The 27,315-nt window shown below is 35.6% G+C and overlaps 1 pseudogene; it reads left to right on the top strand.

The window, feature by feature from the left end:
• Positions 1–913: 913 nt before the first annotated feature.
• LOC145667155 (NADH-ubiquinone oxidoreductase chain 5 pseudogene) lies at positions 914–3,291 on the top strand (annotated as a pseudogene).
• The last annotated feature ends 24,024 nt before the right edge of the window (positions 3,292–27,315 follow it).

The raw sequence follows: 27,315 nt of genomic DNA, 5'->3' as shown, positions 1-27,315 counted from the left end.
ATTTATTTTGTTTTCTTGTTTTCTAATTATTTTAGGAATAGCTTGGTTTGTTATTCAACGTAAGCATTTATTGATAGTTTTATTAAGACTCGAATTTATTGTGTTGATAAGTTTTTTACTTTTGTCTTATTCTCTAGGAAGTTTGTATGTTGAAAACTATTTTTGTTTATTATTTTTAACTTTTAGTGTTTGTGAAGGTAGTTTAGGTTTATCAATTATAGTATCTATTGTTCGAACTCATGGAGGTGATTACTTAAATTCTTTAGTCGTATTACGATGCTAAAATATTTAATGTTTATATTGTTTTTAATACCTTTGGGCTTTAATTTTAAATTATGATGAGTTGTTCAGTTTTGTCTTATTAGTGTTTGTTTTTTGTTTATACTAAGAAATAGTATAGGACTAGTTCCCTGGGAGGTGGGCTATTATTTGTGAAGAGACAGCCTGAGATATTCATTGATTTTATTAAGTATTTGAATTGTTATTCTTATAATTATAGCTAGAGAAGGCGTACTAAGAAGTTCATTTTATACTACGAGTTTTATTAGTTTAGTTTTATTATTACTTGTATTACTTTATTTGAGATTTTCTTCTTCTAGATTATTTATGTTTTATTTATTTTTTTTTTTTGAGGGGTCATTAATTCCTACATTATTTTTAATTTTGGGTTGAGGTTATCAACCTGAACGGGTGCAGGCAGGCATATATTTGTTGTTTTATACTTTATTTGCTTCACTGCCACTTTTGATCGGAATTTTTTATTTAGAATATGTTAGGGGTAGTTTATTAATAATTAATATGAGAAGTGTAATAGATCTAGGAATTACATATTATATATGGTATTTTGCTTTAGTTGTTGCTTTTTTAATTAAAATACCTATATTTTTGGTTCACCTTTGATTACCTAAAGCACATGTTGAAGCACCTGTAAGTGGTTCAATAATTTTGGCAGGGGTTTTATTGAAGTTAGGGGGATATGGGTTATTGCGTATTCTATATTTTATAGAAAATTTAGCTGTAAATATAAATTTAATTTGATTTGGCATTAGAGTTGTGGGGATTTGATCAGTTAGATTAGTGTGTTTACGACAGGTTGATGTAAAATCTTTAATTGCTTATTCTTCTGTTGCGCATATAGATCTAGTGTTGATAGGATTACTAACGATGGGACTATGAGGATTTAGAGGTGCTCTTACATTAATAATTGCTCACGGCCTGTGTTCTTCAGGATTATTTTGTCTTGCAAATATTTCTTATGAACGTTTAGGAAGTCGAAGATTGTTAATCAATCGAGGAATATTGTCTTTTATGCCGAGTCTAGGGCTGTGATGATTTTTATTGAGAATTGCTAATATGGCTGCACCACCTACATTAAATTTATTAGGAGAAATTAGTCTATTAAATAGAATCGTTGGCTGATCTTGATTGAGTATATTAGGGTTAGCTTTACTATCTTTTTTTTAGAGCTGCTTATAGATTGTATTTATATTCATATACTCAACACGGAATGCCTTATTCTAATTTATATTCTTGTTGAGCGGGAAGTGTGCGAGAATATTTATTATTGATATTACACTGATTACCCTTAAATTTATTGATCTTTTTTGCAGGGCCAAGATTTTTATGATTGTAGTTGCTTGAGTAGTTTAGAATAAAATTTTAGTTTGTGGAACTAAAGAAGGTTTATTACCCTTAGGCCATGGTTTGACCTTTTTCGATTTGTATAACTAGATTTGCCTTTTTAAGTAGAATAAGTGTTTTTTTGTTTTTAATAGGTTTGAATTTTTTAATTAATAGATATAGTGTATTTATTGAGTGAGAGGTTATTTCTTTTAATAGAAATAAAATTATTATAACTCTTCTATTTGACTGAATATCATTTATATTTATAAGATTTGTGCTTTATATTTTTAGAATGGTAATTTATTATAGTGGACAATATATAGGATCTGAACGATATCTTAATCGATTTATTATGCTTGTATTAATATTTGTTCTTTCAATAGTTTTATTGATTGTTTCTCCTAATTTAATTAGAATCCTCCTTGGATGAGATGGATTAGGGCTAGTGTCATATTGTTTAGTTATTTATTATGAAAATGTACGGTCTTATAATGCTGGGATGTTAACTGCTCTTTCTAATCGTGTTGGAGACGTAGCAATTTTGTTAGCTATTGCTTGAATATTGAATTATGGAAGTTGAAATTATGTTTTTTATTTGCATAGAGTTTTAAATAATAATGAGATAGTGATTATCTCTAGTTTAATTATTTTGGCAGCAATAACAAAAAGTGCACAAATTCCTTTTTCTGCGTGATTGCCAGCAGCAATAGCCGCTCCTACACCAGTATCAGCATTAGTGCATTTTTCTACGCTTGTGACTGCTGGAGTTTACTTGCTAATTCGTTTTAGAGACGTTTTATTAAGTGTTTATGCGGGAGATGTATTGTTTTTATTGTCAGGACTAACAATATTTATAGCTGGTATTGGTGCTAATTATGAATATGATTTGAAGAAGATTATTGCTTTATCTACACTAAGTCAGCTTGGTCTTATAATAATAATTTTGTCTATAGGATTTCCTGTATTGGCTTTTTTTCATCTATTGACACATGCTTTATTTAAGGCATTACTTTTTTATGTGCAGGAGCAATCATTCATGGCGTAGGAGATACACAAGATATTCGTAGAATAGGAGCACTTGTAAATCAGATGCCTCTTACTTTGTCTTGTTTAAATGTAGCTAACTTGGCTTTATGCGGAATGCCATTTTTAGCTGGGTTTTATTCTAAGGACTTAATTTTGGAGATTTCTTCTTTGTCTTTAATTAATGTAGTCAGCTTTTTCTTATTATTTTTTTCTACAGGCCTAACTGTATGTTATTCAGTACGTTTAAGATTTTATTTAACAGGTAAGGGCTTTGGGGGCACTAATATTCATTCTATTAGTGATAATGAAGGTTGGACTATGTGTAAGGGAATATTAGGATTAGTAGTGATAGCAATTCTAGGAGGTGCGACATTGAGTTGATTGATTTTTCCTACTGTTAATTGTGTTGTTTTACCTTTATATTTAAAAACAGGCGCATTACTTGTAAGTGTAGTAGGCTTGTGGGTTGGTATTTTATTATCAAGTTATTCTATTGGACAGTCTTTAATGTGTGTGAAGTTTTATTTTAGCTCTACAATAATAGGAAGCATATGATTTTTACCTTACTTATCAACAAATTATATTATTAAATTCCCTTTATATGTAGGGGGTGTATATTATAATAATATTGATCAAGGATGAAGAGAATGTCTTGGTGCCCAAGGCATATATAGTAATTTTAAGGATGGTTCAATATTAATTCAACAATCGCAAGATAATTTATTTAAAATGTATTTATTAATTTTTTTATTTTTTACAATTTTTCTTTGCTTCTTTATATTTGTATATTTAGGTAGCTTATATTGAAAGCATAGTATTGAAGATACTAAGAAGAATTGTATTCCTTAAATAATACTCCCTGAGAGTACTCTCTTTTTTACCTCGAAAAGGTAATGTAATATTTATACTAAGGGGGTTGTTGTTATTTATTAAGAGATGTTAACGGTCTAATCCGCTAAAGATAAAAGTTAGCAGCTTCTTCTTGATTAATTCACATCTCCTTAGTTGGGGCAGGAAATCCCAATAATATCATTAACAGTGAAATGCCTCTTTTTGGCTTCAACTAACAAGCAGGGGCCGAGGGGCCAAAGGTTCAGGTCGAAACTGAGTGCAATTGTTTGCTTCCTACTTATGAGATAAGTTGATAGCAACACCTTTTGGATGCAAACCAAATATTATACTTAACTATTATCCCGTTTCATTAATCAGCTCATGTTAAGGACCCTTGATTTCATTCATGGTAAAGGCCTATTAGGAGGATTACTAAGAATGTTAATCTAACTAAGGACCAGGATAGTGTATTAGTGCTGTTGATAGTAATTGTTATTGGTAGTAGAAGGGCAATTTCTACGTCGAAGATGAGGAAAATTACAGCAATTAGGAAGAATCGTAGGGAAAAGGGAATTCGGGCGGATGATTTAGGATCAAATCCACATTCAAATGGAGAATTTTTTTCTCGGTCATTAATAACTTTTTTGGAAAGAAGAGTTGAAATGGTTATAACAATTAAGCAAATAATGATAGTTAGTAGGCCGGTCGTTAAGACTATGTTAATTGCCTATTTCATTTAATGATCCTTTTGATTGGAAGTCAAATATACTATATATATTAAATAGGCTTAACCTCCTCATCAATAAATAGAAATGTAAAGGAATAATCATACTACATCTACAAAATGTCAATATCAAGCAGCAGCTTCAAATCCAAAATGGTGGGTAGGAGAGAAATGTGATAAAAGGTGGCGGAATAAACAAGTGGCTAGAAATGTGGAACCAATAATAACGTGAAGACCATGGAAGCCTGTTGCTATGAAAAATGTTGATCCGTATACAGCATCTGCGATGGTGAATGGTGCTTCATAATATTCATATGCTTGTAGGGCAGTAAAATATAAACCTAGAAGGATTGTGAGTAGTAGGCCTTGTGTAGCCTGAGTGTGATTACCCTCTATTAGTCTGTGATGGGCTCATGTTACAGTAACCCCTGAGGCTAGTAGAATTGCAGTATTAAGAAGAGGGATGTGTATTGGGTTGAATGGTACAATTCCTGCTGGAGGTCAGAAAGATCCAATTTCTACTGTTGGTGCTAGTCTACTATGAAAGAAGGCCCAGAAAAATGAAACAAAAAAGAATACTTCAGAGATAATAAATAAGATTATACCTCATCGAAGACCTAATGTAACTTGTATAGTGTGTAATCCTTGTAATCCTTGCAGGGGACTCTTGATTTCAACCTTCCTGTTCTCATTTTTCCCAGGGTACTTTGCGGTCGGTGACGTCACGTGGAGGTATTGCCAAAGATGTTATAAAATAGATGATCTGCCCATATCACAAAATCGTCAAGCCACACATCTCAGCCATACATATCCTATGATTGGTGATTTTCTTACATGTGAAACAGTGTTGCCACAATTATAGCTCTGGAGTGGGCTGAAAAATAGTACCAAATTGAAACAAAAAGAGCTGAATTCATTATTTTATACCAGCTTAATACATGGCTCTATAGGAGGAAACTAAAAGAGATAAAGTTCTAGAACCCCCCCCCCCCCTTCTCTTCCAAGAGTCCAAATGAAGAACGTGCTCTTTTTAACCTTTTTTTAAATATCCAAATAGGAGGACCCAGTGGCGTAACAATGGTCTTTGTCGCCCCTTGGCAAAATCCCTAGTGGTGCCCCCTCACCCATTTAATAGGCCAGTGTATGACCATCTGTAACTTACGCGTACGCGCCACATCCCACATTTGGCTAGTTTTGAGCAGTGTTGCCAACATGAAATTTTTCTTTCCGCTAAAACAGGGAAAAAAGTTCGCTAACTGCAAAAAAAAAAAAGTTATCACATCTACAAAAATACTGTAAGTAATATTGCAATCGGTATTTAAGATCAGCTAATTATTACTGTCCAATAATGTTGAGATTAGAGCCTAAATAGGTGAGTATCGTCCTCGTCCGTTTAACACTACGTCATCTCAGTCAATGTCAGGAGCGGACGAAGGCAAAATTTTCACCCTGCCACTGAGTCTTTGCCCCCTCACCTAGTCCTAGCCTATACTTTACATTTTATTACAGTGATGTAAGGAAATACGTTCGAAAATTTATTTTGGACTGCTCGTTTGGGTGCCCTCTGACGTTAGCGTCCCGGGCAATTGCCCGGTTTGCCCAACTTTTGGTGTTTGTGCTTTGTTCTGTGTAGCCGCAGTACGTGGTAATTGTGCTGTGCCTCATGATAACACTTTCTAACTCGTTTAACTCCAGATCTTATAGGTCATAGAATTTGTCGTTATTGTTGAAAACCTGTTGTGCAGGGGAATTTTATTTATAGTTAGTAAGCTTAGTGCATGTAATATAGGACTGGTATCGTATTAATACAGGAGGATTAATTTTATTAATCATACAGTGCTATAACCTCGACGAGTTAACAGTAATGCCAATAATTTGACACGCAAACAGGGCCGGATTTAGCATTTTGGCGCCCCTAGGCCCAATATTTTTTCCGCCCCCTAGTCTGGTTAAAGTTACTTTCCTAAAAACCTTTATTAAAAAATTACAGCCAGTTCTCCCGTGTTTGAGATCAATGTTGTAACGAAGTTGATGCATAATGTTGAAAAATAGTTTAACTTTACCAACAATTATTTGTTCCAATGAACTTCAAAATCAGAATGCTTTATTAGCCTGATTTTTAAAAATCAATTCAAAAATATGTTAAGTTATGGCGATTTATTTTTATTTCTAGATGTTTTTATTTTTTTTCTCTCGGCCGTGCGCCCCCTGGGAGCTTGCGCCCATAGGCCCGGGCCTACTGGGCCTATTGGGAAATCCGGCCCTGCACGCAAATGTAATAAACTGCGAGCGAAGTGAGCAGGAATTTTTATTCTTGCCATGTTTGGAAATGAAAACCACGAAAACTTGGGGCTTCATTTATATAATTTGCTTCTCTTTTGCTAAAAACCTGGGACGACTCCTAATATACCGAAACGTCCTGCGTCCGTAAGCAATGCCTACCCTGCCTACCCTATTGCTACGCCACTGGGAGGACCCCGAACAACCGTGGAAGTAGATGATACTTTTCTCGCACGTAGGAAGTATGACTTTTCTCGCAAATTAAAAGAGAAAACAGTTATCGTCTTCGGTATGTATTGTAAGGAAACTAAACGCGCCTCTATTTGAAAGTGACCAATAAACCAAAACGGTATTATGGTCATATATGAATATATATGTACAGTATATATATAAAACGAGAAACAAATCAATCATCTCCAAGTTCGTTCCTCATGACATCACACAGTATGATTTACGTGAGATGTAGGAAAAGTCTGACACTTTTGAAGTAGTAACACTTTTGAAAATGTGACAAGTATTTGTTAAATGATGTTGAATTGGATAGAATTGTACCAACCTTTCCCCAAAAGGGGCTGAAAATGCCAGCGTGGTACCAACGGGTCGATAAATGACAAAATGGGCTGATTTTGGTACAATTGTACCAAGTGTGGCAACAGTGCTGTGAAATGTTATTCCGGGTAATTTCTTCTCACTTCTATTTGTACACCCGTACATGCAGCATGTAACCATTGTATAATAAGAGTGGCCGAAAAGTAGGTATACAGTAACGTACCGATAAGCTCATTGCATTCTATGTCTTTTCTTACTATTATCCATCAGGTAGACTTAGTTTCTTTATTCTTTGTTCTTAATGCCTTTTATTCTTAGGACAGCCGAAGCAAATAAACCCATTAACTAGAATGTTTTGCTTGATCAGTGCAGGGGTGCATACAATGGTTCTTTCAGAAATAATGTTCCGGGGGGCACACTTATTATTCTGGGGGAGGACTGCTGATACACAGAGAAAAATCGGTTCTCCGGACAGCGGTATATTGTACAAATATACGGTATCCTCTTGCTTACTATAGAAATCAGTACGGAGCATACGTTATCTGTATGCTACATAGCACTACCCTTAGATGTTACATCATGCCGTTGCAGGATGTCTGACATCTAACAGTTTTCCGTATATCACATGCATATACCTTATGTTACCTTCGTCAGCTATATGTTATATACGTCCATTTGTATGTAAGATCACGACCGCCTACATTGTTTCATACGGAATGTACGTATAGATAGAACACTTATACAGAAAATATTATAAAACATGCATTTTTCAGTTATACGTCTGCTGTACGTTAAGTCCAAGAACTACAGGAATTACGCATGTAACCTATCTTTTTAAGTACGCCACCTACAATTTTTTCTCAGTGTACTATTCTATTTATTATTATAATATTATAAATGTATTATTTTGGTCTGCTCCGGGGGGCACTTTCAGAACTCCGGAGGGCAATGTCTCCCCAAAAAACAGGTCTGGAAAAAACAGTGGGTTTATACGTACTTTTGGGCCACCCTCTAAGTATAAATCTACACCAGGGCGGAATTAATCTATCTGGAGACCCGGGGTTAGAAAAAACATGTGGTCCCTGCTGGCTTCATCTAATACATTTCTGTGAATATACCGTAGGAAAGTTAATTGAATGTTTCATATTTTTGGTCATATTTTAATTTATGATAGTGATTGTACTTTTATGATTGTTTTTAGATAGCCAGTTGAGATTTTGATCAGAGTGGAGGCCTATGCCCACCAGGAGACCCGGGCTGAGGCTACAGCTCCTCTAAGCCCCCCCTTAATCTGGCCCTGGCAGACACATTACAGGCCTTAAGCAGAGTTGTTCTGACTCGTGATTAGTGCTATACTAAAGACTTCGACTAACATATGCAGGCACGTAGCCAAGGGAAAGTCCGGGGGTTCCGGATCCCCCCCCCCCGCTTTCGAGACCAGAAATGAAAAAAAAATAAGGAAGGATGAAACAAATTGAAATGAGAAAAAGAAGGATCATCGTTAAAAATAAAAAAAAAAAAAGACTACAGGAAGCTTTTTGGTTACTCTTTCTTATGAGGAGATTTGTATTACTTACAATACATGGTAGCGAGGTAAACCAGATATCCTGGAAGAGTCAGGGAATTTGAAATTTCAAGAAAAGTTACGGAATTCTCAGAATTTCTGCTACTAGTCAGGGAGATTTTAAGCTTCCGAAAGCATAGTTCCGTTGTGTAACAGCGTGGCCATTTTTTTTTTTTTTTCATAATTTTTCGTCATCGCATCCTTGCAATATGAAACATGTTATTTAAAGAACAATTTTCTATTTCTCCTTTAACCTGTCATTTGGAACCGACAGTAGTTGACGGAATAATGAAAACAAAAAATTATGCGGAAAGAAATTTCCATTAATATTTGATTCAACAGAGAAAGGAACGCAGATATTATAAAATAGTTTATGAGATATTATTGAGTATGTACTTTTTTATAATAGTTGAGGGCATAATGAAAGGAAAATTGTTATAATTGAATAAACAGAGGAAGGACATGTATATTGTAAAATCTCTTTCAATACTTTTTTTATTATTATTTTATTCGAGATTTCTTCATAGGTTGTTATTAAAATACTTACCAACATATCTTCATTTTATTGTCCTAACAAACCAATACATGTTGATAATAAAGTAATTTAGATTGATCGATCTCTTGGGCCTTCAGAATTTCATGTACCCCCCCCCCCCTCGTTACGAAATCCTGGCTTAAAGAACCAATATATGTTCCAGAAAGTAGTTTGATACTGATTCCTATAGTACTGATTTCTATAGTAAGCAAGAGGATACCGTATATTTGTACAATATACCGCTGTCCGGAGAACCGATTTTTCTCTGTGTATCAGCAGTCCTCCCCCAGAATAATAAGTTCCCCCCGGAACATTATTTCTGAAAGAACCACTGTATACACCCCTGCATTGATCAAGCAAAACATTCTAGTTAATGGGTTTATTTGCTTCGGCTGTCCTAAGAAAAAAAGGCATTAAGAACAAAGAATAAAGAAACTAAGTCTACCTGATGGATAATAGTGATCAAGCCAATGGTGTGATGACCGCAATATTTCATGTCGCGGACCCTTCCCCCTCTTTCACGAAATCCTGGCTATGTGCCTGACATATGTTTCCTGCAGTAGTCAGGCCTTTAGTATGACGCTAATCATACATCAAAACTACTCTGCATAAGACCCTACATGTCTACATACGAAGATCACAATGTTTTGAGCCAACATATATGGCAGAAACGAGAGTTGCCAGTCAGAAGTGCCAATTCTTTTTTTTTTTTTTTTTTTTTTTAAGGGGGCTTTATTCAGTTAATAGGATAAGGATGCATATGGGTAGATCCTTCATTTTATAACATCCTTGGTTGGTTTGAGTTGAGTTGATTTTTAATTTAGCGTTCCTTTCAGCAGAGAGGCTATATGAGACGTAGACCTACTGATTAACCTGGAATCCGAATCACATGAGCTCCCGCCGGGAATCAGACCCGGGTCTCCCACGCCAAAGGCGCGTACGCTAACCGCTTAGCCACGAAGGAGCTCATATAACATCCTTGGGTATCGCGAGGTATTGTTCAAGAGAACAAGTGAAATACTGCATACGCAATTACGGTAGTTGGTATATACTGTTTCAAGATGGGCAAAAGTTCCTCCACATGACGCCATGAACAAGGAGTCAATCAGAACGCTAAACGCGAAATGGGGTTACTTGTTATTTTAAGTTATATATCTTGAGTAAATGCCTCCGTGTGTTAGCCTAATGTGAGCAATAATAATTTGTGTTCTCCCTTCTGCACCTTCATAAAGAATTCGTCTGAACCAGGGAGTAAAAGTGAGGGGGAACGCGGGGAGATGCCGTCCCCATACCTCAAAAATAATATGTGCGGCGTCCCCCCAGTTCCTATAAAAATTGCAACGGGCAAAGATAGGCAGGGGGACGGCGTGACATCATGCCGCTACCTACCGTTCCCCTACTTCTTCAGACCCACTTTCATCCCTGGTCTGAACTTAAAATCCTGCACAAAATTTTAACATCTAGTATTTGCTTCTTGGGAAAGGACCCAACTCCTTTCTTTAATCCTTTCTAGCTCAAACATCTGTCTTAAATTGAATATGTCTTAAATTCAATAATTGCAATATATCTTAAATTGAAAAAGTTTAAACAAAAAATGTTCACACTTTTAATTTATTAAGGGAAAAATCGATTTCCTTAGTGCTGGTAAAACTTTAACAATCCAAGGATCCGCTTGAAAACCCTATAACTAGCTCTTATACGAGTAATTTTTGAATTTTCAAAAAAACAATGCATATAGTAACACTAATACATATTACATATCTACATCATTACAATTACCAAAGTACAGTTGGGGGCCGCGGTGGCTCAGTGGTAGAGCGTTCACCTCTGGTGCTTGGGGTCCCGGGTTCGATCCCAGCCCCCGCCAAGTGAACTTTGTGGTGGACAAACACCGTGTGCGTGGGTTTTCTCGGGGTTCTCCCGTTTCCTCCCACTTTCTTCATTCCACCATTTCATTCATTACTCATCATCACCGTCTCCTTTAGCCTAACCGGCATAACCGTGGGACGTAAACCTTAAAGATTTCATTTCATTTTTTTACCAAAGTACAGTCGTGTCAAATTAAAGTTACGGGATTCCGAGGTATAGATATCCAATTCTCTTTCTTCCTTTCTAAGACAAATAAAAAAAAAAAGCTGAAACACTACGAGAAAGTAACAATGTTGGGAAGATGCACAAATCAAGACGTACAAGAGCAAAAGATTTAGGGGGGGGGACAAGGAACGTACATACCATGTTACAGGGAGAGATGTTAGAAAATCTTTAAAAAAAAGAAATGAAGAAAATAATCTAGATTTGGTAGGAGTTTGTGAAGATAGATGTGAAGGTAAGAAGAATTGAAAAACGAAGAATACAGAATCAGGAGCGTCATTTCAGATTTTGCTTGGGGGGGGCAAGACCCCTTGATATAAGCAAACTTTCGCGTTTTTCACTGATTTTCGCGTTTTATTGCTATTCTATTGATAAAATCTATATACATCTCAAACTCAGGGGGGGAAAATGCCCCTCCCTGCCCCCCTAAATGACGCCCCTGTACAGAATGTATTGCTCAGGTAATAAAAAGTGCGGTCATGGTGGTTTAGGAATAATTCTTGGTAAGCACAAGTAAAATGTGCTGATAATAGAGTTATGATATTACGACCTAAAGGGAGAAAGAAGGATTTAGTAATAGTACAGACATATGTACGGACGACTTCGCATACAATTCAAGGAATAGAGGAAAATTATTTTTAGAAAATGAAGAAATTATAGGCAGGGACAAGAGGGGTGCATACAGAGAGAAGAGTACGTTATCACGAACAAAAAATGACAAAGATACCATGATACAGAACAGATGTTGCAGATAATGAGAGAAAGGAAGAGTGGAAACACGTTGATACGGAAGAGGGCAGAAAGATGTAGAGAAAGTTAAACCAGGCCCGTGCTGGCCCACCGAGACACCGGGACATTAGACGCCCTTGCGAAACCACATCAAATATGGACGATTTTATTCTCTCTTCTGTATACTACAGTCCTGTACAATATGTATACATACAGTTATTATTGGTAAAGTACCCGTAAAAGATACAGTGCACCCTTCAGATAAGGTGCCCTACTAAACATCACATTATATATAAGTGTTTTTAGTTGTTCTGTACGCCAGGTTTGTATAATAAATTAAAATAGTAGCTGTTAATAAAGAACCTGTGAAGGGTACAAGGCGCCCTTTACATAAGGTGCCCTGCGAATTATCACATTATAAACATATATATATTTGTGTTATATAAATTCATACAGTTGTTATTGGTGAAGATCAGGTAAAGAGTATAAACACTTACAAAAATAACTGTAAAATTGGGGGGCTTAGTGGAAAAGGGGGGTATCCCACAAAATTTGGAAAATCGAGATATCTACAAATTTGGATACAGGGAACTATCCGGTATATTGAGCAGAAATGTTAGGATTCAACTCCGTATAGTATGGATCCCATAAGCGTAGGACGAAAATTAAGAAAATTTTGTAAAAAAAATGTTAGTGGAAAAATGACGTATCCCCTTTCAGCTGCAACTCGTGAGTGGAAAAATGACGTATCCCGCTTCCATCTATAATATTGTGAGTTTGTGGTGATATAACAGTATCTGTCATTGGTTATCAATCTAGAAATTGGCCAAGCGTGACCGCTGATACACATTGCTGTTGAAAGTAATAATGGCCGCTAAGCAGGACGTTGAAAGTAAATTCCAGTCTGGGAAATTCGCCTGTTAAACCACGAAACGAAGACAAATGGAAGGATATTGAATGTAAGCTTAATAGCAACACAGGGAAAATTTACATTGGCCCCATAGGTAAGGAAGTACCGGATAAAATACGAAGTGATGTTAGGTATTGTAAAATTGAGTGGTGTAGATAGGCTATTTGAAGGATATCGATTCTGAAATAAAAGATAATATTTTAATTTCGTTTTACAACATGCAAGATTGCAACACGCAAAATGCCTATCTATTTGGGCTAATGAGGAGGTCAGAATGTGAACATGTGTACATTAAAGACAGGAAAAATATGAATGTCTTCTGTTGCGCCAATACTTTTTATTATGTTCTTCGTCTGTCATCTGGAATGAAAGTTAATGTATGCCAAGTAGTGTTGTAAATAGAAAAAAAACAGTTCGTATTTTTTCAGAAATGTACGTTTTTTTAGAAAAAAAAACATTGCCTCTCGTTTTTTTTCTAAATTTCGTTTTTTTTTTTCAAATAGTCATTTGTAATGCATCTTACGTCTATTTAAGTATGAAATATTTTTATGTAGGTGTAATCACCGTAAAATGCAACATAAATTAAATGCTAGATACTGATACGCTACAAATATTTTACAATTTACATGAATACCATACCTATTAACAATTCGGGTTTTAGCAGTTTTCATCAATATCAACTAAGAAATAAAAGTAGAAATGAAATTTTGTTTTTTCGTGAAAGCAGGCCTTTAATAAGTACGAAAATAATGTCACGAACAGTATAAAATTCAAATAACTTGTCTAAAGGTAAAAACTAATACTAATTTGCTTAATAGTATTTTTCTAAATGTCATATATAAATAATTTGTCGACTAGATATATATGATATGCAGAGCCGGCTCTACCATATATGCAACACGTGCATTTGCGTGGAGCGGCAAGTTTGGATGGTCCGGCAAAATCTGTCATAAGTATATTATTTAAATTAAATATTTCTAGTTGGAAACAGACTTCATGATGATGGTAGTTACATTTACTAAGCTGACCTTCTATTTGAATACTACATTCATAAATTATGTTTAGGTTGCATTAGTTTAAGGCCACATGGACAATGCTAAAGCAAATGGTCAAATAAATCCGAGCACAAATTGCTTGATTGTTGCCAAATGCAGGAATTCAATTCTCGAATAGTAGTGAATATCTGTTCCATTTAGTAAGTTATCACAGTTTTGATATGACAACTAGTCTTTTTTTTTTTTTGTCAGAAACAAGTTCCTTATCATTGAAGATAGAAACAAGTTTCTTTAAAAAATGTTAACAGATATAGAAGAGAAATCAAGAAATAAAGATAAAAGAGCTAGTTGCACCGGAATTGCAAACTGATACATTGAGATTGAAGCTCAATAGTGAATTCTATAAAAAGGATTACCATCTTTCCTCTGCAGGTGCGTTTGCTTTATCTTTCACTAACATAATAGATTAATATTTAAAAAAACACACACACACACAAACACAACGGGATTGCATTTTTAATAAGTATTTAAGCCTTTCTGAGTGCAACTGCATTTACCCTCACCTTTGTTGTTCATACTGGAGTAGCATACTTAAAATCATGACTTTTAAGATTTGTTCTTTCTGGAGAAATGGGGAGGCGGCAAATTACGCCATTGCATGGGGCGACAAATTGACTAGGACCGGCCCTGATAACATGTATATAAAAGACATGAATATAGGATGACACAATTTGAAGTAATGCAGGATGTTTCAAAATTAATATTAAGATTTTGAAACTTTGCAATATCTATTACAATTAACTTATAATTATAAATATTATCAAATAAAACAGCAACTCAAACAGTTTTGTACGCACGCATGCACATGCATTGTTTCCTCTGTCTGCCGTTAGAAAGAGCTAGTAGCAAAGATGGAGACTAGAGAGCAGAAGGCTGTTTGTGTTTTAATAAAAACTGAATCTGTACAGGGCAACCGTCTCTGTGAAGAATATTAAGGAGACGCTTGCAACTACGTCCTTATCGTTTGCAGTTGCTACAGGTCTAAAGCCTACGGTTTACGTGCCAATTTCGCAAGTGAAATATTGCTGCATAACAATGAAGATTTTCTGGATCGTGTCGTCTTCAGTGAATCGGCATTTCACCTAAGAGCTAATGTAAACACTCATAATGTTTGTATCTGGCCGTCAGCAAATCCTCAGGAGATAGTACACTTGAAACGAGACTCCCCTAAATTGAATGTGTTTTGTGCCATGTGGCGGAAAGTTTGTGGGCCTTTCTCGCCTATCGACTAGATGTGTGCCGTGTGATGAATGAATCTCACATTGAACACTTGTAGCAAAGACTGTTGAGGTGCTCTTTTACTTGATGCATTGCTTATAATTGTACGTAATATGTCATAAGTACTACGAAGACTTAAAACCCCAAAATTCATTTTGAAACACACTGCATTTCTCATCAACAGTGTTGGAACTGAGATGTAAAAAGGAGAGAAAATTTTCCTTATAAAGTTATTGTTTACAACAACGATATTATTATTAGTCAAGACTATAACTACAACAACAATACGAGTTAGTAGTCAAAAAAATGTAATCAAATGTATACTCGGAGGCCCAGGTGGCCAAAGTGGCACACACGGGTGTGTCATTTGTTTAATCCACTCCTGTGTGGACACTAATTAAGATATCGGGATATTATTCTTCCAAATTTGGTTGGACTATAGTTTATCACATTAATTTTTTCTTCTGGTGTCGAATTTCCTTCTCAAATTTCACCCCAGTCAAAAATTCGAGAATTTTCTGATTTCCAATTTCCTTTACTACTTTTTTCCCTGTAGCTTCCTTCGTTGTAGAAAGACCTCCTTAAGACTTGCCAGGTAGATACCTCGGGTGGATACCTAACTGCTGACATCAATTGGACGGACCCGCGCGCAGTGTTGCCAATTAGGGAAATTAACATTTTCCTAAATTTGGGCAAAAAATTAGAAATTTTTGTTTATAAATCCGTACCTACACGTCCGAGTACAAGTCAACTTACGCCAATCAAACATTTGTCCTTACTTAACAAACGTAAGTTCAGATCGTTACAATGGGGTAATTAGGGAACGCACGAAAAATTCGTATTTAGGTTCTAACCTTGATTTTTCTAGTTTTTCCCTACTTTTCTGTTTACCGTAATATATTTTTGGTAATTAGAAGTTTTGTTCCTTTAATATCGTCATAATACTTGTAGGATATATTAGTGGTGTATCAATGTTTAATTTAAGATAGCTTACGTCTGTCTGGTAGCAGTGTTACCAGCTACAGAAAATTTTAATTCCAGATTTTAGAGGGAAATTTTGGAAAAAATATCTGTTTTGTCTCTATTATTTCCCTCTTGTTGGCTATATCGGACCAAACGTACCAGTATCTGGAAGTCTCTTCTTTGCTCTACACAACGCACTATAGAAAGTTTCAATAGGATAATTAGGGGAAGTACAGTTGAGGTTTATAGTAGACCTTGTTCTCTAATTGGGAAGATAACTGCGTTTTTTTAAAGGTAGAATGAGATTTTTTATTGACATGCTTACTTTATTAGATATCGTCACAATACTTGTAGGATATATTAGAGGGATACCAAAGCTTATTTTAAGATAGTTTGTGTGTGTCTGATAGTAGTGCTGCCAGCTACAGAAAATTTTAATTCCAGATTTTAGAGACAAATTTTGAAAAAAAAAATCCCTTTTTTATTTCTATTATTTCCTTCTTGTTGGCTACATTCGAACAAACATAACAGTGTCTAACAGCCTCATCCTTAGCCTACACAGCGCACCATAAAAAGTTTCACTAGAATAATTTGGGAAAGTACAGTTGAGGTTTATAATAAACCATGTTCTGTAAATGGTAAGAAAATGGTGAATTTCTGAGGTAGAATGAGATTTTTTTTTTTTTAAATTTCATGCTTACTTTGTTATAAATCGCCATGATAGTTGTAGGATATATTCTTGGTGTACTAAGGTTTATTTTCAGATAGTTTTCGTCTGTCTGATGGCTGTGTTTCCAGCCAAAACAATTAATTCCCGCTTTTAGGTGAAAAATTCGGAAAATTTCCCTTTTCCCCTCTATTATTAACCTCTTAGTGGCTACATTGAAACAAACGTACCACTACCTGAAATCTTCCTCTTTGCCTTACAGAACGCACCATAAAAAGTTTCAATAGGATAATTAGAGAAGCTGTAGCCCCGGCATATTTGATTTTTGCTTGTAAGGCGTAAAAAGTGTCAAAATTTCATGTGTATGACAGAATTTTTTCTTTCCCTCTTTGGATGGAAGCAAGCGACTTCAGGATTTCACTGTACCTTGTCAAGACACCAAAGATTCTTTTAGGTGATTTGAACCCATATAGCAGGAGTGGTACTAGATACAAAAAATTTTGAAATTCGGTTAGGGAATTTTTTGTAAATTTTCACCCCTACATTTCCCTCAATAATTTCCCACCCATTGGCAACACTGCAATGCAACGTACACCAAAAAATAGTCACATCCATTTTCTAAAAAACAAGGCCTTAACCATATCAATCGAATAAATGGTTTTTGAGCAGTAAGTCACTAACTGGAAATGTAGGAAAACGCCAAAAATGACCTGGGGCCGAAAGGAATAATCACACAATTTTGCTAGTATATAGGTAGAAAGAAACAAAAGATTTGTAAGTTACGAGGGTTTCGACTCAAGTTCTGTTGATTATTTCAATAATCTGTAACGTAAATCAATAAACAATAGTTGCCAGAAAAAAAACAGACATTTGAAAAAAAAACATGAAAAAGAACGATGATTTTTATTGAAAAAAAACTTCACAGAAAAAAAAAACGTTTTTTTTACAACACTAATGCCAAGCAAGCATTCTGCAATACCCATGGTATCAGTGAACGTAAATTACGTACCGCCCGTGGTGATTAGAGAACACATACGAAAGATATACCTGCGAAACCGTTGCTTTTTCCCAAAAAGGACCGTCCAGGTAGACATCAACACCGCCGCCATGCTATTTCGGAAGAAAAACTAGATATTGTCAGGAATCACTTTAGATCGTTTCCAAGATACTGTTCTCACTACAGTAGAGCTGCAAACCCTGAACTCTCATATATACATGCTGTAGTTTCAGTGCATTCTTTACAACAAATGTACGATTTATATGTAGAACAATGTGAACAAAGGGAAGTCGGTCCAGTGAAATTACATACATATCGACATGTGTTCAATAATGAATTTAACATCACATTTAAAATGTCAAGCACCGACACTTGTAAAACTTGTGATTCGATGCTACACATAGAACCTAGACCACCTGAATATCATATACATATTCATAAAGACGAAGCAGCCTACTAATCTTTGAGAAATGCAAAATAGGAATGCAAATATATTAACAGCAGCACCATAGTTGATGTTATGGATCTGAATCAAGCACTTCCAACACCGATGATAAGCACGCGAACTGTTTTCTATTTGCGGCAGTTGTGGACATATTGTTTCGGGTTCCATTTCTGTCATGATGATTCTACTGTTATGTGTGTCTAGTCAGAATATGTTGCTTCTCGTGATAGTGATGAAATTGCAAGCTGTATTCTCCGAGTGATGATGCACCTACCAGAGATATTCCCAATAGACGTACTAGTGTACAGTGATTCGTGCGTTGGACAAAATAAATATTCGCTCATTATAGGACTCTGACTGAATTTGTTAAACTATATTTAACACAGACCTCCAGTCAATAGAACATAGTTTTGGTTTTTGGTCATATATTCCTCCTCTGCGATGCTGATTTCGGTATCATTGAGACAGCGAAGAAGAAAACAATCTGTGCACTTCAGCGCACAAGTCACTCTGCTAAAGACAGCGCCTAAAAAGAAGTCATTTCAAGTCATCGAAATGACAACAGGAGTCATGAAGGTTGTATCAGCGTTGCGATATGTTCTGATATTTAGCAAGAAAACAGAAGATGGGAAAGTCTTCAATATGAGAGCAGCGACTGGCATGAAATTTATGAAAGGCAGCCAACTAGTCCAGGTGAAATATACATACTCCACATGTGAGCCTTTGAGTAATCTACGTTTGCAGCGAGGAAGAAGACAACCGCGCTCTCTACAAGATATGGTTTTCCTGAAGGAAGACCTATTCAGAAGCCTAGGTATGATAATCTAATGAGCATGTTAAACTATATTCCACCAATCCACCACGAATGTTACAGATCTCTAAAATGCAACAATGGCGACAGGAACTATGTACGGGTAGAGGATATTGACAGTAGCGATCTCGAGTGTCAGTCTGAAGTGTCTCTTGAGAGACGTGAGTACTGTGCCCTGGGTAATTGCCCTGGGTTTATTGTGCAGTATAATGTGTATGATACTCGTCTGCCGTGTTGTGTTTATAGTGTGTACGGTTCTAGCATATTAGGGTGCTGCCGTACAAAGGAAATATTTTTGTTCTCTAAAACATGTTATTTGCGTGGCTACACGAACATGTGTGGATTTCTTTCTCACTGAGTAGAGTACGTAAACATTATTTGCAGAGACGAACATGGTCTACTCTGTTGTGTTATTCTGTACGTTACATACATATTCACGTATTGGAACTTTCATTTTGATCTGTTAATATAGAAAGCTCGTATTGGTTTGGCAACCATGATCATGTGCATATCTTATGTTTATTTCTTCTTAAAGATGCATGATGATTTTTTCTGAAACATATCAGACCTTCCTCTAATATATGTGGTTGTAATTATGTACCTTTCTTCCATAGTAAAACTTTTGTCAGTTGCAACGCAAAACCTTCTGTTTCTCGAAAACATTAAAATGTGGGATACGCCCCTTTTCCACTAAGCCCCTCAATTATGTAGCTATAAAGCGAAACAATGTGATACATCAAGAATAGTTCGGATAGTCAAACGAATGATGCATTCATGAAATACTACATTGACACTAGTCTCTAATTTACGATTTGTACGGCATCGAAGCTTGCATAGTCTTAATATGCATCCATATTCGAGCATATTGATTGTTCCTGTGTGTTTTAAAGCAGTGTTCGGATAATCAGTACCTATTGTATTTCTAAGATATAGCTATGTTAATTTCTGTGAAATGTGGTCTTCCTGTCACCATGGCATGGCGCGTCCTCAGGTTGTGGATCGAGGAGAAGGCCTTTAGATAAAGAGGTTAGCTACGAATATACTGAATAAGCAGTCGCGGACAGATGACAAGGGGTGATCCCCCAACTTGGGGATTTGGTGTGGGACGAACAATCTTATCCTGAAGAAAAAAAAGCTTGTTCATTTATATTCGCAGAATCCTTGGATTGGAACTGATAACTTGCCACGAACTCAACAAAGTAAAATCGACATGAGATTTGGAACATGGAATACAAGAAGTCTCTATAGGGTAGCCGCATTAAAATTTGTAAGGAATGAGTTTAGAAATAGAGGATGGACCTAGTGGAATACCAGAAAGTTAGATGAGAAGGAAATGGAGGAGTCAAGTAGGGAAATTTTACGTTCTTTTAAGGGGAACGAATTAATTACCAACTAGGAACAGGGCTATCCACTCAAAAACTAATAATATTAGCAATTACATGGATTGAATTTGTTAATGATGGATTTTCTAAGGGTCGGTTGTGTAATATTTTGTTTTAAATGCACATGCTCCAACATAGAATAACGATGACGATACAAAGGACAGTTTTTACGAAAGAATACATGAAAATTCTGTTAGGCCGTTTCAATGCCAAAGTAGGACGAGAGGGTATTTTCAAACCGATTATAGGGAATAAATGTCTGCATAAGAAAAGTTAACGAACAAAGGCGTTAGACTCGTGAACTTTGCAACATCCAGAAACCTTATCGTGAAGATTGTAAAATTCCCACACCGCGACATTCATTAATGACATCAATTTAATGACATCAATTTAATGACATTAAAATTTCAGCAAAAGAAAAATTGGGGCACGCAGAGATACGTAGGAACAAACCAGGGTTCAACCAGAAATGCACTAAAGTAGCAGAGAAGAGAAAATAGAAAAAAAAACAGCGTTGGCTAAAAAATCGGAACGTAATAACTACATAAAATTTCATTGTCATCTGGCGGAAACTTTCAAAATTTTTAGAACAAAGGAACGCTATTTTTGAAAGCTAAAATTAATTAACTTGAAGATAATAATAGAAAACAAAAACAAAAAAATTCGGGACATGTATAAGGGGAGCAAGGAATTTAAGAAAGCATAGCAACCTCGTGCTTATATATTAAAGAAAGCCAACGGAATAGTTCTCGCTGATAAGGATAGCATCTTAAATAGATGGAAAGATTTCTTTGACGATTTGCTTAACATATAGCCAAAAACTAATGTTCGTGGAGAAAGTGAAATGCACACAGCATAATCATATATTCCAGAACCTAACCAGACAGAAATAGAAATCGTTACTAGAAAACTAAAGAAACACACCTGTCCGGGTGTAGACGAAAATCTGGCTGACTTAATTTTGGCTGGAGGGGTAAAATTGTACAGCAAGATACAAAAGCAACAAAACTGATTATAATAATTATTGAGGCATTTCTCTTACGTCAACATCCAATAAATCCTCTTAAACATTCTATTAGAAAGATTACCTCCATACGCACACGAAATTATTGGAGATTATCAGAGCGCATTTAGGTAAAATCGATCAACTATTGACCAGATATATACCATTCGACTAATACTTGAAAAGAAATGGGAATACAATATCTTGGCACATCAGTTATTGACTTTAGACTCGGATAGGAGGGAAACATTGAACAACATGCTTACAGAATTTGGAATGCCGAAAAAGTTAGATTAATTAAGATATGTTTAAATGAATCCCAAAGTAAAGTTCGAATAGTGAAATTCTCGTTCACGAGCTTTCACGTTGAGAATGGCCTAAAACAAGGAGATGCGTGTCGCCATTATTATTTAACTTTGTTTTAGAGAACACTATAAGAAAAATCAAAGACAGCAATCAGGTCCTTGAGCTGAATTGTATTTACCATGTTATGACGTACGCTGATGATGTAAATTTTATAGGGAATGTTAGAACAATAGAAAGGAATGCAAAAATCTTAATTAACGCTTGCAGGGATATGGGCTTAGAAATAAATGCAGAGAAAACTAAAAACATGGAAGTTTGTCGGGATCCTAATACTGGATTTTATGGATGCGTTAAAATACCAGATAATGTTTACTTTCGACAAAATGGATACTTTCAAATATCTAGAATCATTATTAACGGACCAAATCCATAATCACAAAGAAATTTGATGTCAACTGAAAGCAGGAATTTCGTGTTATTATTCAGTTAAAAATCTTTTGTTGTTGCGAATTCTGTTGAGGAATTTGCAGCTTAAAATATAAAACGATAATCATGCCTGTTGTGCTGTAAGGTTGCGGAACATGGTCACTGACTCTGAGGGAAAATCGCAGACTGAAAGTACTTGACAAAAAAGATCCGGACTCCAAGAGGAACGGGAATGAGGAATGGCGGAAAGTTATAACGAGGAAATGCATAATTTATACGTTTACCAAACATTTTAGGGTCATCAAGTCTAGTAGGCTCAAATGGGCAGGTCATTTAGCTAGAATGGAAGAAATTTGAAACGCTTTCAAAGTTCTAACAGGAAACTCAAATAGGAAAACGACCATTAGGAAGACCGAGGCACAGACGGGAGGACAACATTAAAATGGTTCTCGCAGAGATTGAAATATAAAGTAGAAACTGAGTCCAGTTGGCTAAGGACATAGATCAATGGAGAGCTTTTGTAAACGTGGCACTAAACCTCCAGTGTCCATAGGCTACATTAAGTTGTTGATATATTTATCTTCTTTTTATTTGACAAAAATGCTGTTACAGGAACTAAAAAGTTTTTCTCTAGTAAAGAGGATTTCGATTCGAGGTTTTCACAAATTAGCTATTTACGTTAATACTAAAACAAATTGCTGGTGATTTTGATATAAAATGGCACCCATACTTTCTTTCAAAATCTGTACATAAGATTTTATATATATTCCCGTTTGTATGGGCGCCCTTTTAGTAGACTTGTCCACCGCAATCATTAGTATCCCAGCACGGGCCTCAGTTAAACAGTGAGTTATGAATGGAAACAGACAGAACAAGAGAAGAATTTCACAAAAGAAAATGTGAGGACATGGAAGAATTAGAAAGAATTAGCAAATATGTGGAACTGTACAAGGAGGTAAAATCTATGAAACTTCGAAAGAAACAATGGGATATTATTAAGGTAGTACAAAATAAGAGTGAATGGGAAGGTAGTCAGAGAGAGAACGGAAGTCGTAAGAAGAATGGAAGAATATGTTAAGGAGTTATATGAAGTAAAGATAGACTGTGTAAGCTAGATGTTGACGTAGAAAATTAAATACGAGTGAATGATAAATAGTTTAGTTTCTTCGGGTTGAGTTTGGAAAAACTATATCTGAGATTAGGAATGAAAAGACAGCCGAGATAGTTAATATATCAATCCAATACATTAAGAATACGGAATACAAGGTCAATAAAGAATTGTTCTGACTCTACAATGAAATACATGAAACAGGAAGGTAGCCCAAATATTTCTTAAAGACAATTATGATACTGATAGCTAAAGAAATCGAACCTAGAGAGATGTGAGGATTATAGAACTATTAGATTAATATCTCATGGAGCAAAAGTTTAGCTTCGAATAATGAACATCAGATTATATGGAAGAACAGATGAAAAAGTTCAGGAGGAACAGTTAGGGTTTAGAAGAGGTAAGGGCACAAAACATGCAATTGGACTATTAAGGGTGGTTGGTGAAAGGTTTATAGAAAAAGGGAAAGAGTTGCACTTATGGTTCTAGAAAACGTTTTTCCCTGCTTGAATTGGGAATTATTGTTGGGAGTTCTAAAGAAGGTTGGTTTGGAATGAAAAGATCAATGAATCAAAATAAACTTATAGCTATATGAACCAACAAGTAAATGTATGAATAGGGAAGGGAATCACAAAGGAGAGTACAATTGCAAGGGAAGTTCGACAGGAATGCTGTCTCTTGCCTACATTATTTAATATCTATTTAGAAAAGATAGTGAAAAAGAGACTACATCATGAATATGGCATTTCAGTAGGAGGTAGAATGATTAGATGTATAAGATTGGCAGATGATATGGTATTTGTTGCGGAATCAGAAAAGAAAATCAATAAGATGTTAGACAAATTGAAAAAGGTTTGTGAAGAATTCGAAATGAAAATAAATGTTTGAAAGACAAAACCAATAGTGATGGAACGAAGTCGTGTCAAACTTAAAAGTAAAAGGGGAGAAAATCAAACAGGTGACTAGTTTTCGATATCTGGGTAGTATTATTAGTAATGATATGAAATGTGAAAGTGAAATAAAAGCTAGGATTGGAATGGTGAAAGAAGCCTTAGCAGAAACAAAAAAATTATTTTGTGGGACCTTGAATAAAGAGCTGACATGTGAGAAAAACTCATAAAATACGTACGTAGCCTACGTATAGGCCTATACGTTATATCTAACTACACGCAAAGTAAAATAATAGAAATTGTGAACACTCCTTACTTTAAAATATTTTTTTCTGGTAGGAACATTGCCGTTTGTAGCCGTTATTCCTTCAGCTGCTGCCATTCCCAGGTCTATTGTTACTGGTGACACTTTGATGAATATTTCTGGTTACTTGTTGTTGCCTTGGGAAGTCGATTTCCATCAATTGGAAAATGGGCTTATTGTTATAGTTTCTGTTGCTAGGTATATTGCTACCTGCCTATCGCTGTTGTGACATTTTCCCTTAATAGTAATGTAGGAATGTAGGCCCTGTGTAGTAATGTAGGAATTCAGTTCCAATAATAATAAATTACTCTTGTCCAAATTGATGGAATTATACTTTAGTTTACAGCATAATCGGATTCAGTTTGCAGTTGCTGGATAATCACCTTCTAGTAATGTTATTCATTATTATTTTGTTTCTTTCAAAAAATATTAAGTTGAGCAGTGTTTCTAGAAAGTCGTATTGTAGTTAGATATGGTTGTAGGTGAGTTTTTATTCATTTTGTCACATGAATACACGCTTTTCCATTTCGGGCTGCTTTTTTTTTATATATATATATATTCACAATGCAACATGGATATTGGTCCAAGAAACGTGGAAACTATATTGTGATATTGACCAAACACACTTCCCTAAACCAAAGAAAGATTGCTACTAAGTGTGGTACTACACAAAGTGCTGTAAAGTAACATTCTTAAGCTCAAGAATGAAATGGATTCCGTTTCTCCATTAGTAAAGAAAAATGCGATAGAGAAAGCACAACAACGGGCTGAGAATAAATATTAGTTGTTAATACAACCAAAATTGATCCACAGAAGAATAATTTTGACCTTCAAAATTATCTTGCTTATGCAAAAACTCACGCCTAAGACAACTATCGGTCGAAATTTCTTGGAAATTGGCGTAAACTGGTGTGGCAGGTCTAGAAAATAATAATAATAATAATAAAAAACACGGGACGCTGATATAATTTGGATTTCCACATAGGTATTATAATCATTCTTATGCAAGATCTCAAATTCTTATGCCATTCAAGACTAACTTTTCAAAATAACCAGTTTTGATTTACTTAACCTTATTCCGATTTTTTTTAAAATTTTAATATTTAACAGGAACTAGAATCGATTCTCTCTTGAATTCATGTTTTTTGATGACTGAATTCCTTGTATGATTGGTCTTTACTTGAGAACACTGTTGGAGACCATCTAGGTAACCAGAGCGGGAAATGGGACGTTGTTTTAAGAAAATGAGACAGTTCCCTTAACGATTACGTTTTTCTCCGGACACCGGAAGGATTTTGAAAAAAAAGAAGAAGAAGAAGGACACTTCCGTTGTTAAAAACTCCAAGCCAACTAACAATATTGACAAAGAGTGCGTTGAACAAATGTCTTCAGTGGACAAGAAAATACAGAAATTGGAAGAAGGAAGACTGATTCTTTGATGAGAGCCATGTCGGTCCCAGACATGCAGGTTCAACACACTCGTCGAGCGACCGGAAAATGCATTTCACCGAAGCATAGGGGGTCTTATCCACCAAAGAGTGAAATACCGAGCAAAGGCGATATTTAAGGAATGCTTTCCTGCAGTACGCCAAGAACGCTTATCCATATTGAAGAGATGATAAACAGTAATAAATACCTCTAGGTACTGTAGTCTAAGGTAGACCCAGAACTGAACAACTTCAACGGGATAAATGTGCAATTCTGCAGCAAAAAATGTCACGTGTCTAAAAATGTCAAACAATTTTACAAACAGAACATGATAAACGTTTTGGACTGATTTGAAAACTCATCAGATATGAACCCGATTAAAAAAAAAAAAAAAAAAAAAAAAAAAGAATCATGGTTTATTTGGGAAAAGAAAATCAGGAGGTAGGATTGCACAAACAAAGACAAACTTGTTTCCGTTCTAAATAAATTGAGGTTCAATAATGATACATTCAAAGTAACGTGAGCAAATCAGTAAATAAACTAAAAATAAGAAGATAAAAAAGTGTGGGTCAAAACCACAAGGAATACAAATGCTGATTCATTGAAAAAGTACACATACTTGGTAAAACTCAACTATACCCATGCAAATTTGTGTTTTGGGTAGGTTTTCATATATGATTCACACCACAAACTGTCGTTGATTCAATTAATTTGCACCAGGGTAAAATAGTTACCAGTTTCATCAATAAATATGGAAGTCCTGACATTTTAAATTCCCAACAGAACCACGTCGGGAGGCGGGACATTTTCTGCAAAATCAGGACGGGGGGCAACACAATTGAGATTGGTAACTTCGCGGCATTTATGCTTTTTTAAATAATAGCATTAAAAGAAAGACGTCTACATACGTTTAAATAGGAAACTATAAAGTTGATATTCATTTAATATTATTAAACTTAGCTCGAGCAACACCTCTGGTGCTTGGGGTTCCGGGTTCGATCCCAGCCTCCGCCAAGTGAACTTTGTGGTGGACAAACTCCGTGTGCGTGGGTTTTCTCGGGGTTCTCCCGTTTCCTCCCACTTTCTTCATTCCACCATTTCATTCATTACTCATCATCACCGTCTCCTTTAGCCTAACCGGCATAACCGTGGGACGTAAAACTCAAAAATTTCGCTCGAGCAACAGCTCTCAGTTTGAAAACTAAAATCTTACACTATTATTCGCGTTCAACGGAAAGAATGTCCAAAAATGAAATACATACCAATTTGACAGATCTAATTAAACTGAGCAACGTTATATGTATAAAAGTTGCTACAAGGATGCTACGGACTTCAGTGAGTTGATTAGATTGGAGAAAATGTAAGCTGTCTCCTCTTCCAGTGCTCGACAGCTTGACAACAGAAACTAACTTACCACTTATGTATGACAAATGTGCTCATGAGTTTGACT

The sequence above is a fragment of the Thermobia domestica genome, chromosome 12 (assembly GCF_964235325.1).
Source record: "Thermobia domestica chromosome 12, izTheDome1.hap1.1, whole genome shotgun sequence".
Taxonomy (NCBI): Eukaryota; Metazoa; Arthropoda; class Insecta; order Zygentoma; family Lepismatidae; genus Thermobia; species Thermobia domestica.
Note: the sequence above shows the minus strand (reverse complement) of the source record. Positions and strands in the feature narration are given on the sequence as shown.